Source organism: Diabrotica undecimpunctata, chromosome 7 (genome assembly GCF_040954645.1).
Source record: "Diabrotica undecimpunctata isolate CICGRU chromosome 7, icDiaUnde3, whole genome shotgun sequence".
NCBI classification, from domain to species: Eukaryota; Metazoa; Arthropoda; class Insecta; order Coleoptera; family Chrysomelidae; genus Diabrotica; species Diabrotica undecimpunctata.
The window spans coordinates 73,475,060-73,492,908 of record NC_092809.1 but is presented as its reverse complement, the minus strand read 5'-3'; the positions used below and the strand labels follow the sequence as shown (position 1 = coordinate 73,492,908).

Below are 17,849 nucleotides of genomic sequence, written 5' to 3'. Positions count from 1 at the left end.
AAACGTACTTAACCTATCTAACGCATAGTATCGTTTAAGGAAGATTTTCAATATTTCTCATGTAATTCGATAATAATCTGATGGTATCTTTGGATTAATATTTTAAGTGATTTGAATCACTAATTCTTGATGTGTAGTTAACCTTATTTTATATGGAAAGCCTGTGAACTGTGGACTTACAAGAAAATGAAAAAAATAATATAGGTAGATCGAGTTAAAATCTCGGGGTCTTGAGAAAAATGGAAAACACAAAGACGTTTGAACACCATTAAAATTTAAAAATTTCAATAGCTGATATCTGGTTTGGATAGAGCAACACCTAGGAAGATAGTAGAATATACACTACTGCCCAAAACTAATGCACCTCCTTAAATGTACCATAAGTTTTTAGCTATTTTTCTTCTGAACGGATGTTTCGATTTTGATGATTAACATTTTTCCTGCATGCAAGGTGTAAAAATAAAGTTGTGTTTTTTCTTCGTATTTTACAACACCCTGTGGAAATTATTAGGGAGAAACGGTACACCTTATTAAAATTATGACATAGTTTTATCCTTTTTCAAGATTGTCGTAAGAATATTATTTCTATACCTCTATTATCAAAGATTATAAAGAACTTTAAATGTTAGAAGCTTTTATTAACATTTAAAGCACAAAGAACACTACTTACATAAAATTTATTGACATTTTATAAAACTAAAACCTAAGAAAAGATAATCTAAATTATCATTAATAATTTCCTTTCTCAAAAACACCGAGTAATCTAATATCACCTCTACATCTAATTACTTCCTCACATCGACGAGACATACTTAAAATCAAGCGGCGTATTTGGTCTTGATCAAACGCATTAAAAACTTCTCTCGCCATAACTTATATTTAGTCAAGAGAGACAGGTGGTGATTATCGGCTCCTGAGTTGGCAATCAACAATATCCCACAAATTCTCTATTGGATTTAGATCAGGGCTACATGGTGGCCAGTTCATAGTTTGTATTTCAATCTTGTCCAAATAATCACGGACCACACGTGCAACATGTGATCGAGTATTGTGATGTATTAAAAGAAAATTATTTCCTAGGAAACAAAGACAAAATGAAACTACATGGTTAGACAAAATGTCTGTAATATAGCTTTCACTTGTTAAGGAACCTTTTTGTAAAGCAACAAGATCCGTTCGCGCTGTAAGAAATATTTCTCCCCAAACCATTACAGATCCTTCATTCAATAAAGTAATATCCTTACATGCAGATTTTGTTTAGCGATGCGTTTTTGTATAGTGTTTGTACTAATATTTTTTTTGCTTATTGGCTTTGGATTGGAACCTTTAGCCACGTAATTACATATAAATATTAGTATTCATTCATACAGGATTGTACAAGGAGGACACTTTTCATGCTCATGGATTCATCAGAGCGGTTTTATTTTAACAAACAAGAGATTAACCACGGTTAGGTAGGTGGGCAACATATATGGTAAACATACGAAGAAAATGTTCATGTATACGATCAATTTTACACTCATACCTTTAATTTAATTTTTACAAGAAATATAATGATTTTAAAATTTTTTATATTGTTTTCACTTAATAGAAGATTTACGTTTAATGGTGTACTTAAACCCTCTTTTATCAATTCTTTTAGCAGCCACGTGCTTGTATTACGATGTAGTGGGCAGTTGAAAAATATGTGATTTAAATCAGCTATACCAGTTCCACACTCACATCGGTCACAACTCCTATTTTGTGTAGATGTTTCGGAAAACATCCATGATCTACTTTTAATCTTAAGACAGTTGACACTGTGTTCCTGCTTAGTGTAACATCTTTGTAAAATTGTTTTACAGCTACTGTTGATTGTAATTTGTATAAATTAGTGCCTGTGCTTTCACCAAACTGAATCCATCGTCTGTCCCATTTAAATTTAATATGTTGTTTAATATAGGCAAGTAGGTCATATGTGTTGAATTCTTCTATCACCATATGTGGGTGCTGTATTAGATCTTTAGCTATAGAATCAGCAATAGTATTGCCAAAAATATCTGAGTGTCCCTTAACCCATACAACTTTAACACCATATGGATCTGATAGTTTTAGTAACTGTTGAAAAATTTCTAATATAAATATATTGCTATTAATTGTGAATTTAAAGTTTTGTAAGGAGTGTAATACTGACAGTAAATCACTGCATATGACAATTTTGTTCCACTGGTTTACACAGCACAATCCAAGGGCTTTGTATATAGCACATGCTTCAGCAGAAAAGATGCTGGATTGATTATTTAAAATAAATGATCTTTTTATTTTCATTTTTGGTACAAGGTAAGCACTGGTTGTACATTTTACATGTTGATTTCTGTGTGAGTAGTGCAACAAAATTCGTTATGGTATATAGGAATAATAATATTTGTAGCTAGAATACTTTTTAGATGTGGTATATCCAACGATTCCCAGATAATCTTACAAGGGAAATTTATTAACTTGAGTTCGTTGCAAGTTATAATTGCTCTTGCAAGTGGTGGAGAGTTTTTTTAATGAAGTATGTGGATGTTAAATCAGCTGTATTTAATTCATTAATTATTTTTGCATTATAAGTGCCACAATAATTTTGGTTTGGGAAATATTGGCTTGCCAGATAATTTCTGCGCACTGAGAGTGGGTTTTCAAATGCTAGAAATAACGTGGCTTTATTTGGAATTCTTTTCATCAATCCTAACACAGTTCTTAGAGCTTTAAATTGAACTCTATCAAGTTTACGTAAATTGGTTATGCTAGCTGACTCATACACCAAACAGCAGTAATCTATAATATATCTTATATAGGCTCGATAAAAATTCAATGCAATGTTTTGATCTGCACCCCACGATCTCTTACACACCATTTTAAGAAAATTAATACCATTTTCGCAGCGACCAATTGTATAATTAATATGTTGAGTCCAAAGCAATTTTCTGTCAAGTACGACACCAAGATTCCAATTCCGAAACAATTGGAATATCATTGCCATGTAAGGTTACAGCGTGATCTTCAATAGGGTGTTTTATTGAAAAAAGTACTACGGCACATTTTTGGTACGAAATATTGAATCCATTTAATTAAGTCCAATTATCCAAGTCGTACATAATATGTTTGAGTTCAGTAGTGCTTTGACTGTACGTTTCCTTATGTGAGTAGATGACAATATCATCAGAATATTGTAAGCAAACAATATTGGGAGACCATAATTTGTGCAAATCGTATGTATACAAATTAAAATAAGAACTTAAAACAGCTCCCTGTGAAATAACTTATGATGTAATCTTGGGTCTAATAACATAGATTGGATATAGTGTATATAGTGTATAGATTTGATAGTAAATGTGCTATCGATTTTGGAATGCCAAGAAACACAAGTTTATCACAGAGTATATTTTAATCAATATTGTCATATGCACTGTTTATGTCGATAAACAATGCACCTGTTGTCATGGAATTAGAAAAACCAATTTGAACATCTGTAGTCAGGCGAACTATTGCATCCGTGGTTCCACGGCCTTGTTTATATCCATATTGTGTTGCTACTAGAATATTATACCGCCTTAATCAAATTTCCATTCCTGATTTTAGAATTATTTCAAATGTTTTAAAAATGCATGACAATAATGTTATTGGTCTATATGATTCCGGATTATCTTTGTCTTTTCCCGGTTTTAGAATTAATATAACAAAGCAATCATTAAATTTGCAAGGAGGTATTCCAGTTTGCAAAATACAGTTATAAATATGTAGTAGTCGTCTTTTTGCCATTACACCCATTTTTTGTAACATAATATAAGAAATCTGATCTGGACCTGGAGCTGTGTTTTTGGATATCTTGATAGCATATTCCAGTTCGGATGATGTTATTTCTTTTAATAAATAATGTTATTCTGAATGTAAACCCATGTGAGGTATATGTTTGTCAACAAATGATGGACATAACTTCCGAAGAATATCTTCGGCAACTGCGGAAGGAGCATGTTTAATGTTTGTGTTTTTGTTGTTTAATTTGTTAGCCATCTTCCATATTTGAGTTGATGGACAACTAGAGTTAAGATTGAAGCAAAATTTAATCCATATTGTTTTGGCTCTGTGTTTAAACATTTTTTTAGCTGTAGCTTCTATCTTTTTATATTTAAGAAAGTTATTCAGTGTAGATGCGGTTTTGTATTTTTTAAGAGCATTCTTCTTAAGCTGTAGCTGTGTATTACATTCATCATCCCACCAAATTGATTTTTGTCTATGTTTAGGACTGAAGGATACGTTTTTGGGGATAGAAGCTTCGCTGCTTGTATTAATTGCTCTATTCAGATTAAATGCCATTTCATTACAGTTTTCAGAGTATGCAACATTTTTCAGTTCCATTTCAAGAATTCTCTGAAACAATTCCCAGATGGCCTTCTCTAATTTCCATTTCCTTGTCGGATAGACATCAGAAGAGGGTACATCAATATTCAACTTGATGGAAATAATATAATAATCATATCCAAGAGTTCTATCCAATGTTTGCCAATGAGCTAGTGTAATTAGTCCAGGAGTTATTAGCGTTAACTCTACAGCTGATTTTGTATTGTTTGGAGGGGTAATTCTAGTCGCCGAACCATCATTTGGAAATATTAAATCCATATCAGTTAATGCATCAACTATTTATAACATCCAGTATCTTATACTTATTTATCCGTAGACCTAAAAATATAGCTACACCTTCAAATCTACGATCTTGACGATTTTTTCTAATAATTTGGTATCCCTTATAAACAATGTTGTGTTTTGTCTTATAACATGTTTCAGATAAAATTGCAATGTCAATAGCATTCGAATATAGAAATTTTTTAAAAGATTGCGCATTAGATACAGTAGAACGACTTTTCCATTGAATTAAATTTAAATTATTTGAACTGTTATGCTCCATTGGATGAGAATAAATTTTCCAATAGATTTGAAATAGGTTTTTTAATTAAATTTTGATCATTGTATATATTATCTTTGCAATTTAAAATATCAGAGAGAAAGCTGAATATTATATTAGTAATACCTTCAACTATTTTTTCTCTATGTCTCATGAACTCACCCCTGTAAGGATTTGGTAAGATTGATGAACTGGCTGTACTATTCTCAACCCTTTCATTATCAATATGTTTGCTCTCATTCGATTTTCTTTTTTTAAATGATTCTGAACTGTTACTTGATCTGGAATTTCTTCTCACATTTCTCGGTTTAGAGATACTGCACACTAAAGGTAAATTAACATTTTTGGAAGGTAACGGAGAAAAACTACTAAAACCATTAGCTAGTAACGAGAATCTATTATTAGTTAATATGTTTGAATAATAATTTGGATTACTTTGAATTTTTCAACTTCCTGAAACGAGATATTTTTGTTGCCATAATTTCCTTAATTTTACGTTGTTTAATATAATCTGAGCATTCTCTTGATAGTGCCGAATGTTGCTGATCACAGTGTTAACATTTAGTTCCCACAGAGCAGTCCTTATTACTACGATTTTCACCACAGTTTTTACAACGCTTTTTCCCATTACATTGTTGTGTCATATATCCATATCTCAAGAATTTCTCACACTGTATAACAGGATATTAGTACGGTTCCACTAGAAAATGCAGCTATTAATTATGACTTCTTTTAGTAAAGAAGCTCCAATGAATGTTGTACATACAAATTGTCTAGGCACTAGTTTAGTTTCATTTGTTTCTGTAGTGACTCTACGCTTTAGTCGTTTTATTTCTTTAATATTACTATTTGGATTCTCACTTTTTTCCAGTAGATATGTTTCAGTAAACCCTGTATCAACTGAACGTATTAAACCTCGACGTTCCACAAAAAACTATGGGATATAAGCAATTAAACTGTTCGCTTCTAAAAAGTCGCCACTTACAATATTATTAGCAGATAAAGAATTATTTAAAATTACCTTAAGTTTATTCCTACCAATTGATTTAAATTAATTTATATTTAAATGGGAATAAGCCACAATTAAAGGTTAAAATACGTTTATTGACGTTTCAATTTCCACTTCGGAAATCGTTCTCAAAATACAAACATTAGTAAATTGTAAATTTACTAATGTTTGTATTTTGAGAACGATTTCCGAAGTGGAAATTGAAACGTCAATAAACGTATTTTAACCTTTAATTGTGGCTTATTCCCATTTAAATATAAATTAATTTAAAATGCCACAAGAAAATAGCTTCAGAACAACAATAGATTTAATTTCAGAAATATTATTTTTAAAATTATTTAGATGTAAATAATGACCAACTCTTATCGGATGTAAGTTACCGATATTTTTATTGATAGTCTCCACGTACACAACGAATGGGCCAGTGTCACACAAGCGATATCGGATGTTTTTTTTGTAATGTTTTTTATAAGACTCGAATCGTTATCATTTTTATAATCGTCTGTTATTTTAAACGACTCACCAGATATTATAGTTGTTCCACCAGGATCATCTATCTCATTTCTCACTTCCATTTCACATAATATACTTTGTCGTCACCACTACACTGCTCGTAAATGTGGCTACTCTCGTTAAAAGCTTAGACTGAACTGTTGTACTAATTTAAATATTATATACTACTACTACTAAGGATTTTTACAGTTTTCACTGTCTTCCTTCACTCAACCGTTTTCTCCAATTTTCCCTGTCATTCCAGTCTCCATCTCGCAGGGTTCTTTTCTCCATAGCCTCGTCGATTTCATCTCTGAATGACCTTCGGGGTCTTCCTCTCTTTCTTCTTCCAATCGGGCTCCATTCTGTGATTTTGTTTATCCAGCGTCCTCTGTCCGCTCTTCTGACGTGGCCGTACCAGGATAGTCTCTTCTCCTCTATATAGTCGATTATGTCTGATTGCACTCCCATTCTCCGCTTAATCTCTGCGTTTTCAATTCTGTCTCTTTTTGTAAGTCTACAGCTTCTCCTCAGGAACTCCATTTCTACTGCTCTTATTCTACCTCTATTTCTCTTGTTTATTGTCCAGTTTTCGGACCCATATGTCAGGATACTTCTTGTCAGGGTGTTATATATTCTCTTTTTTGTCTTTATCGTAATGTTCTTATCCCACAACACTGAGTCTAGTTGTCTTATACAGTTTCTTGTTTGTCTCAGTCTCTTAAATATTATATCTGTCACTTATATTTGTAAATGTCTCATTGTGATAAAACATTCTCTTATATCATAAAGCCTGATAAACTGATATTGGCGTGGTGTTGTGGGTCTTTCTCTTACTTGTCTCGTGATATTTTAGTATAAGATAGTCTTAACCTGAAGCCTAGTTCACGATAACTTAATCCTACATTAATTAAAGTAATTGCCTGCACACATTCACGTTCATATAAAACAGCAAAACAATTTATTGAATTGAAAACAATATTGACAGTCTAAAACTTTCCTGTCAAATTGTTTGATTTTTCACAGCCAACAAACTGATTCCATTAACGAATATTACATATTACATAATTACATAATTCAATAAAAAATAAAACGTTATGTTTAAACGTACTTTTCTTTTTTTTTTTTTGATAATAAAGATTTCGATGATTTTTATTTAAAAAATGAAGTTATCTCGAAATATTAATACGATGTAGAGTTTGCTGCTAATAAATTCCATAGGGGAGATTGCAAAATAAAATGAAAAAACAACTTTATTTTTACACCCCGTATATTGGTAAAACATTGACATTTCCCAGAAAACATTAATACAGTAGTTACTTAGAAATAGATCTGTAATGCAAAAAAAAAGAAATAATCGAAATCCAATTAAAATTTAAAAAAAATAGCTTAAAAATTATGTTACAATTGAGGTGGAGCATTAGTTTTGGAGAGTAGAAAATCACGTAATGCTTTGAACGTACTTTTTTTTGATGATAGAGATATCGAGATGATTCTTTCACGAAAATGTTGAAAAAGGACGAAGCTATCTAAAATGTAGCGTTTGGTTCTAATACAATTCACAAAATTAGATGAAAAAACACAACTTTATTTTTATACCCCGTATATACGTAATCCGTTGACATTTCTCAAAAAACAATAATATAGTAATTAATTAGAAATATATCTACAATGTTAATTTTAGAGAGTAGTATATTTGATTTTCTTCTAAGATTATTTTATTTTGACATTTCAATTTCTACTTCGATAATAATAGATATGAAAATGTTACGAAAAAAAATACTTCCAAAAAATTATCATAAATATTCAGAAATATTCACTAAACAATTTAGCAAATGGATACAATTTTACCCAAATAATACCCAAAAATTATGCTTCCCTACAGATAAATCAACAAAACATTGAGGGAATTACTTACTTTAAATATCTGGGATGGTACATTACAGACCAACTATTCAATTAACCATTAAAAACACCATTTTTGATTAAAGTGAATAATGTTTTATAACAGGCAATCACAAAAACGTTAAGATTGACAACTCTAACCAAAAACTCAGTTTACTAAAGATTCCAACACATATCCTGTCACTTAATTCTTTTTCTAACGTTTTCCATTGTAATACATTAGTTAAATTTAAACTAAAAAAAAGTCTGGTTTATTTACATTGCTTGCCATATATCTGGGTTCCCTTTCTTTTTTTTTACTTAAACAGTATACTATTTTTTAATTTAGTATTTTTACATACTTGGAACTCTTCTTGTAAGTATACTTAACTGTACGTTCAAATCTTTCATAATTGTTAAAATTTTTACCTTATACCTATCTGCGTTTTAGGACCCTGTTATACAAGCGCTACTTTAGCGTAGGCCCAACCGGACAAAGAGTAAATTTACTCCATGGTAGCACCATTGTCCGGTTAAGCCGACGCTAACGCATCTCTGCTACCGCGAAAACATTAGCACTCGAATAACGGGGCCCTTATGGATTCATATACCAAAACTGTTCCAATAAAGATCCTTTTAATTTATCTTTAACTTCAAAACTTATGATCCACTTATATTCTTTTCACAAGATAGAAATTTCTTTATATCATTTATCGTTCAAATTTTTTTTCGCTACTTTTATAAATAACGAAGGACATCAACCGTACTAGAAAAATACAAAACCAGTACAAAACCACCAACAAAAATCAATAATCATAAATGGAAAGAAAAACTAAAAAATAAAAGGGTGTGGGCCTGAAAAAATGAGACAATAAATAAAAAAAGACAACAGAAATGTCCTCTAAACAATTTTTAATTTAATAAAAGTTCATTCAAAGTAAGTCACATGTATTTTTGAATCAATTCAACTGGAAATTTACAACCAATTAAGCTAAGCTAATTAGTTTTGTGACAATATAATTCAAATTTCCCTAATTTTCATATGCTTTCGTAAGAATCTAGTTTCTCATTTCCTTGGACACCAGAGATAACGAAATATATATTTTACATACAAAAAAATGTTAAACATATGTTACGAATGTTAAACATATGTTAGAGAAACGAATGGTACAGGGGAAAAGGCAACTAAGTCAAAACACTCTATTTTCGGGAGAATGAAAACATTTTTAGCTAAATATTTTTATATACTTAGTTCGATATGTACTTTTTTTAAATATATATATATACCCGGTATTTAGGCGGCACACGCCCTTCCGGTAGGGATCTATGGAGGAGTATCACCGAGCCGCAAGCCCTTATCTCTTGCCGTACTGCTCCACCATAGGCCGATCAGATACCAGCATATTCTAGACTAAGCCGCAGATTCATTTTAGAATTTTAAACTGCTGCGTTAGCCTTTTTGTTTTCTGTCACCGAGCTGGGGATCGAACTGACATCTCTCGCAGTGAAGCGAAGGAGAAGCCAGCCGCCCAGCCCGCTTGGCTAATCCGATCGACTTTTTTTAAATAGCGAGAATAATGTTATAATGGTCTATGGACATGACCAGAAGGGCTGGCCATGTCCTTAGACTCGCTAATAACCGCCTTGCCAAGTTAATATGGGGGAAGCCCCCACAGGAAGAAGGCCCTTAGGACGTCCACGAATGCGATAGAGAGACAATATATGGTCAGATCTCAAGAGGCTACCCACTGACCTAACTATTATGGAAGACCGTTCAAGATGGAAGCAAGTTGTGCAGTCAGCCGAAACCTACCCCGGGTTGTAGTACTACGAGAAGAAGAAGATCTTATAAATGAATTGAATTGATTTATTATTTCGTAGTGAAATATTTTTTATTTAACCAAAATGTGGACTGAGTTGGTTCTTTCCCTGAACAGATCAAACAATTTTTATTTTTATTAAATTTTTTATTTTGTGAATCATTTCTACATCACACTAAAAGAAAAAACCAAGCTACAAACTACTGAATAAAGTTAAGTTTTACAGTTGATGACTTTTTAGCTTCAGTTTTTGCACGCCTTTTCAATTCATAAAACAAATCGGCCTTGTGTAAACGGAGTATCTTGCTCTTAGAGCAAGTCTAAACTCGCTCTAGGAAGGCAGGCTGAACATGAAGAGTACCCAAAGTTTTGAGCAATGATTGGTTTGCGGTGTTATACACAATACATCCGTAGTCCAGTTTTGATCTAATTAAAGCTCTATATAACTTTATTGGGAAAATCTACTTCCCAATTTTGATGTGACACAGATTTCATAATGTTTAGTCCAGCTTGGCATGATACTCTTAGCGAGTGTATATGACTTGTCCAACTTAATTTTGAGTTCAGTTGCATCTCTAGGAATTTTAAAATTCTTTTGTATATTCTATAGGAAAATTCTATAAAAATATATTTGGGAGCTTTTGTAGATTTGATTTTTGTGAAAAATGTATAGCTTTGGTTTTTTTGGTGGAAAACTGGAGCCTCATATTGTTAGACCACGATTCTATAGAATTAAGAGATGTAGCAATACGATTATGAGCAGATAATATGTTTTTATTTCTTGCTAGAATTAATTGTGCCATTGCAGTACGATACAACATTTGCCGTAGAAAGTTTGAAATAAAAGCAAACATGTTACCGTGAATCTTCCAATTGTGGAGTGTAGTTAATCATAGCGCCATACTGTATCAAAAGTCTTTTTTACATCAAAGAATATGGCTAAACATTCTTGATTGCATATAAATGCTTCGTGAATTTCTGATTCCAATGATATTAAGTTATGTAATGTTGATCTATTTTTCCTAAATTTAATTTGTTCTGGTATAATAAGATGTTTATGTTCAACATACCACATGAGTCGATTGGCAATGATCTTTTCCAGCAACTTACATATTGAATTCGTGAGAGAGATTGGTCTATAGGATTCTGCTTTAAATTTAGGTTCACCTGGTTTGTGTATTGGAACTATGATTGATAAGTGCCATATGTTTGGGAATACTTAATTGATCCATATAAAATTGAATAGTTGCAATAATAGTTCTTGGCCTACTAGTGGTAGGTTCTGTAGAAAAAGCAGAGGTGTATTATCTGGTCCTGGACTAGTACTTCTAATGGAGTTAAGAGGGTCAATAAGTTCAGTAAAGCTTATAGGATAGTTTATTGGTGAAGTGTCATTGATTAATGGTATTCCTTTATTTTCTTCGAATCGTTTCTTATTCTAAGAAGTTTTATATGATGTCAATAACGTTTGGGGCCTCGACGCCCCTGGACTATTAACATCATTCATATTCGTTGTTTAATGGCATCAGGTAATATAAATAATATGAAATTGTTTTGAAGTAAGTATCTAATTAGAGTAAAATTACTTACAGATTTTCTCCAATAAGTTCACTAATTTTTATTTATCGAACAGGATTTTGATTTCATTATTATTCACTATTTACACTTTCAGAACTGAAGAAATAATCGTTTAAATATTTAAATTTTTAAGAGAATAGAAATATTCTTAAAGCATTTATACCGCTTACACTGACAGTTGTACAGTACTGACATATGTATTTTCGTCACTGTCAGACATTTTAAACACTAGAACTTTTAACAAGACTCTTAAAACTGAAGAATACTGTGTACTTCTTAACAACTTAACGAACAAGCTTGAATAAACGTGTCGAAAAAACAACTAATAAATACAGCTACGATGATCTGTATGAGAGTAATAACGAATTTTATGGACTGTCAGGTTATTCCTATATTTCATTAAGCTTGTCTGCCACAACAGAAGTAGACGCAGACCTCAAACCAGATGGGTTGATGAAATCAAGCGAATGACTGTTCATTGTCTGTGTTCAGTGTCATGACTGTTCAATTGGATGCAAAAAACAACTAACATAAATGAATGGAAACAACTAGGGAGGCTTACATCAGACGATGAATAAAAGTTTAAAGTAAAAATTAGTTTAAAGAAGGTTAAGAATTGGACATTTACATTCAATGGCAACTGAGACTTCTCAGATGAATTCTACATAAAATCGCACCAAAAGAGAAAACAGTTTAAAGAACCTTAAGGATTTGATATCAAAATTAAATAAAAGACTCCTTCACTGTGCTCTAACTGAAATGAGTTTCTTTGAGTGAAGGATATTCTTGTTAATTGTCCGGATATAACCAGATGAAGTGGTAGATTGACTGAAACAGATGGTGTGGATAAGTATCGCTGTGGCAAACTGGCACCAATCTTTAAAGAATCTAACCAAATGGAGAAATAAAATAAATCAACAACCAGACTGTATGAAATCTAACACAACATTGTAGGTACAAAATTGTATTCTCTCACACGAGAAGAAACAACAGTTTAAAGGACATTAACAATTAGACAGCAACATTATTTAATCACCTTACAGACTCCTCCAATATGTTCGACTTGAAATTAAAAGAAGACAGAAAATAGTTTAAGGGCTCGTTCGATATGTTTTAGCTAAAATGAGTTTCTTTCGGTGAAACACCTTCTTGTTGATTGTCCACTATAGTGACCTTCCAGAAAATATCACCATCTACAAGAAAGTCTAAGGAATATTGAGAATTCGGTGAACAGAGTTAACTGATTAGACTGAGAGTTAACACTTAAATAGGTATACTAAACTTTTTGAAAGACTGTCGATATTATTACAAAATTAAATGTATTTCCTACAATTGTTTATGAAAATCATATATCAATAGTGCAGAGGTTTGCAATCGGATATTTTTTAGGTAATACTGTATTTTTATAATTACTTGAACATATTTATCATTTATTTTGAATGTGTCAATCATTCTAGTTATTGAGACACATTAATCTCAATAACAAAAAAGTAAAGAAAATCTTTTAATTTGAGTTCAAAATATTATGAATGTTATGTAAACCTTTTTTAACACGTTGACGAATTCATATTTCTTAATATTAATTTCTTGTAAAATGTACAATTTAGTATAATTAAATTAGTATTAACTTACCAGGATGTAAATATTTTTCATCATAACGACTCACCAAAATTCAGTTAATTAATCACAAGCAAAGGTAACGAAGTCAACCAGTAGCTAATAATCAATGTGAGATAAAAATAAGAATAACCGCCCATTTTATTGTTTCGACCTATTTATATTTAGTATTAATTAAATTATATTTTGTGCTCCGAAATTTGAGATAACGAAAATTACGCAAAAGTTTTCGCAATTTTCCCCATGGTCCCCCACTCTTTCTGACATATAACCGAATTATAATTTTAGCTATTTATTTTATTATTTAAAATATTTTATTTTTAATAACCGTCTAATTGTTAGATATATTTATCAGTTTTACATGCGATTTATTTTACGGCTGGCGTCGCTTCTGGCATCCTAGTTTCCAGCGTCTTTTATACAAATAATCCATTTCTCTTGGCCTCTTATTGCCATTACTTTATCGACATCTATCCCAAAAGTATTTTACCTTTCTTCTTCTTCTTTTAGATAGTGTTCGTTACCAAACTTTCTTTGGCCATCGCTTTCCGGTCATTCGCTGTAAATGATTCGCTAAGATATTCGCATTTCCTCACTCTATCCCCTTTAGTAAGGTAGCAGCAACGTTTCCAGTACTTCCACAGTTCTGGTCCATACAGTCCAATGCTTTCAACAATCATTTCGACAAACGTTCAAAGTTGCTAATTTAACTTATTTTAGTCTCAAGTCTATTCCATTATTGCTTCCCCCAACAGCCGAGATTTAGCATAGTTATGACTGCACCAGGGGATTCTGGCCCCCGGTCCGCATGTTCAAACGTTTGATAAATGATTGGGTGCAGCCTACTCAAGTGCTTTCAGCTTGCTAGCCATTCCGTCGTTCCACCTTTATCTGCGCTTACACTATTGCCCATGTCACAAATAGAATAGATGGCGGCAGGCACTGAAAGGCCGTATTACTACTTGGAATGTATTTCCAAGAGCAATTAAAACTTTAATCACTATGCGATGTATACAGCCAGGCGCAGACCCAAGAAAATCCAGACCCCTTACCCACTCAATAACTCCGTGTCAACATGAATGGTTAACGAAGATCTCCTACGACTGGTGAAGTCTCCGAACGAAGACAACTCGACAACCTCCGATTTGTGTAGAGCAGGGCGCATGTGATTTTTGACTGACATTCAGGAAGTATTTCTATCCTATTTTGGTAGAACCAATGCCCCGATGAGTCTGTATCTTAGTTGAAGGTGGCACTGACATCTTTAGTCATAGTCTGGGGCTCCAGTCTGACCGTCGTACTTTTGTTGCTACACGAACACCTGTCCGTTCTGCTTATGTGGTTATTTCATTCTTTTTTTCTATTTTGTGTCCATTCATTTATACAATATACGTTACATTTTCTTCTAAAGCCTTCACTTCTCTTTCGATCTCTCAGCGTATATCCTGTAATTCTTCTCAGTACTCTCATCTCTGCTGTTTCTAGTAGCCTTTGCGTTGTGGCTACGTCGGGTCTTATTTCTGAGGCATATGCCATTATTGGTCTTAAATTGGCTTGATAAATTCTTGACTTCATCTCAGTTTTAATGTGTCTGTTTCGGAATATAGTGTTATTATGGCATTCTGCCAGTCTATTTGTTTTCTGTACTTAGTCTCTCACTTCTTTTTCCAGGTCTGCATAGCTAGACAGTATAATTCCCAGATATTTTATTTGCATTACTTGTTCATTACTAATGCCATCAATTTCTATTTTCTATGTGGTTGGTTCTTTGCTGACTACTATTGTTTTAGTTTTCTGAGATGAGATTGTCATATTAAATTCTTTTGCTCTTATGCTAAAACTGTGTACCAGTCTTTGCAGACTATTTTCATCTTGGGCTATCAATATTGCGTCGTCTGCGTACAGAGTATTTTTACTTCTTTGTTTCGCATTTTGAATCCTCTTCTTTTGTTAACGCTTTTGATGATTTCATGCATTATCAAATTTAAAAGCATGGGGCTCAATTAATCTCTTGTCTTATTCAGCTGCTTATTTCTATAGGTTCTGTAAGTTGTCCATCTATTCTGACTTACATTTTGTTTTCGGTAGTTTTTATAATATTTAGGATATTTAGGAGAACTTTTCTATTATACAGAAGATGGATTACATCTTTGAGTCGAACCCTGTCAAACGCTTTCTTCAGGTCAATCAGACACATAAATGCTGGTCTATTATACTCCAGTGATTTCTCTGTAGTTTACTTTATAACGAATATTGCATCTGTACACGATCTTTCCCTACGTAAACCTTGTCGTTTATTTGCTAAACTTATCGTCTGATTTATTAGCACTTGTTAAATTTTACTTTTACATACTAAGTTTTTACTATCATATGCGTATACATCAGATTTTCAACCACTAAGACACCATTTCTAATCTACATATCGAGCAGTATTTCTAGAATCTTCAACTTTGGGCTTCTGCAATATAATTGGGTCGGAGTTTCGTGTTTATAATTTGTTATTAAACTCTTATTCATAAAATGTCATTTTGGTTAGTAGATCATTATGTAACTCGTAATTGGTTTGCTGTGAAATATACTTAGGTATCTGTTCGGAATTTTAATTATTGACTTCATTTTATTAGTATCTGCTATTTAGTAATCCTTTAACTATCTTTTGAGATACTTGAAGTTATGGATTTTCCCAGTCAAATTTACTATCTAGGTTATAGTGTACATTTTATACATACTGTTAGGTGTCAATTTTTGTTCTACACACGAAAGGTATCCTTGCTACCCGTATCGGTTCTCGCAATTTCCTATTTTTAAGGGTACCACTAATGGGTACAAACATTAAAATTAATAGGTTTAAAATAACAATTACATTTTCTTTAAAAATCCTAAAAGGTTTATTGGATATCCTACAATACTCCAGTCTTTTTTTAATTTTCAGGGCCTAGTGAATCTGTCCCTATTATTTCTATGTGTATATCTACATTAACGATGCTGTCTGGTTATTCTTAGTACCAACACCCAGAGGGCAGCAGGGGCATACCGATCAATATGGTGTTAAATAATTTAAGTTTAGTGTCGCTATGAAAACAGAGGGCGGTGTCAGGGTGCTAAGGAGAACCACAAGCAAGCCAATCAACAACAAGAGCTCTACACTCTGAAGGTACTGCGTTGCCACACCAGCTAGGAATCACCCAAGCAAGATAACCGAGCCAGGACATGAAATGGACTGTCCATGAACGAACATATTTTGCGCTCCTATTCTTCTTCTTGATGTGCCTATCCGTTACGAATGTTGGCGATCATCATGGCAATCTTTATCTTATCTGCAGCAGCGCGGAAAAGCTGCACAGATATTGTATTGAACCAAATTCTGAGGTTTTTTAACCAAGATGTTTTTTTTCTTCCTGGACCTCGTTTTCCAAATATTTTTCCTTGCAGGATGGCTTGAAGGAGGGTATATCTGGATTCATTTCGCATAATATATCCGAAGACCTGTAACTTTCGAGATTTGATGGTGGTCAGTACCTCCCGGTTCTTATTCATTCCTTTGAGGACCTCCTCATTTGTGACTCGGTCAGTCCACGGGATCTTAAGCATTCTCCGATATAGCCACATCTCAAATGCTTCCAGTTTTCTGCACATATCTTCCTTCAAGGTCCACGATTCAACACCATAAAAAAGAACAGAGAAGACGTAGCATCGCAGCATTCTTACTTTTGTATCAAGAGAGAGGTTGTGACTCTTGAAGAATGCCCCCATCCGATTGAAGGTGTATCTAGCTTTTCCGGTGCATGCTCTAATCTCCTGGTTGTTGGTCCATTCTTCATTTATTATGGTGCCGAGGTAGTTGTAGTGCGTCACTCTTTCTACAGGGGATTGTTTGGCGTAGAGTTGACCTTGTGTTATTCTTTTTTTTGTTAATTATCATAAGCTTTGTCTTCTTAACTAGACAGCTAAGTGACAAATCTTCGCTCAAGAATCGGTCAAGAAACGATCGCTTATTGATAAATCGATAACATCTGTATGCCGAATTGTGCGGGGAGTACCAGCGTTTCAAGTATCTGAACAGTGACTGCACCGAGTAATCATAAGAAACAATCTTATCCCAGAGACTAGACGCGACACCAAAATAAGCGAGGACGAACTAGAGATATACAACAAAGATGTAGTTGTAGAACAAGTACCCAATGAAATAAACGAACAGTTTCCCAAGATTGTCATACAAGAAACTCTACCTGATAATGCATAGCAGGATCACAATGAAAAATTGATTCACATTACTGATACGTAGGTATATATTAACCTACTCGATCGTCCTTTATTATGGAGCTTATATATTCTGGCCTAATTCAATCTAACAATGAAGTTTTCACCCAGTAATAGATGAAATAGAGATATTTAGTTTATCCGCCCACCTAGTTATTGTGTAATTTGTTATTTATTATTTTTAACAAACGAATTATTTTTTGGTTTGTTAAAATAATTGTTTATTGAAAAATAATTGTCGTTTGTGGAATATACAATTATTTTT

The 17,849-nt window shown here is 32.9% G+C and overlaps 1 long non-coding RNA gene across 1 annotated transcript in view; it reads right to left on the bottom strand.

Annotated features, from left to right (window-relative positions):
• Positions 1-13,599, bottom strand: part of LOC140446821 (uncharacterized) — a 42,685-nt gene extending 29,086 nt beyond the window's left edge. Inside the window, exon 1 of the long non-coding RNA XR_011951507.1 lies at positions 13,340-13,599. This is a non-coding gene — a long non-coding RNA (uncharacterized lncRNA). The remainder of the gene's footprint in view (positions 1-13,339) is intronic.
• Between the last annotated feature and the right edge of the window lie 4,250 nt (positions 13,600-17,849).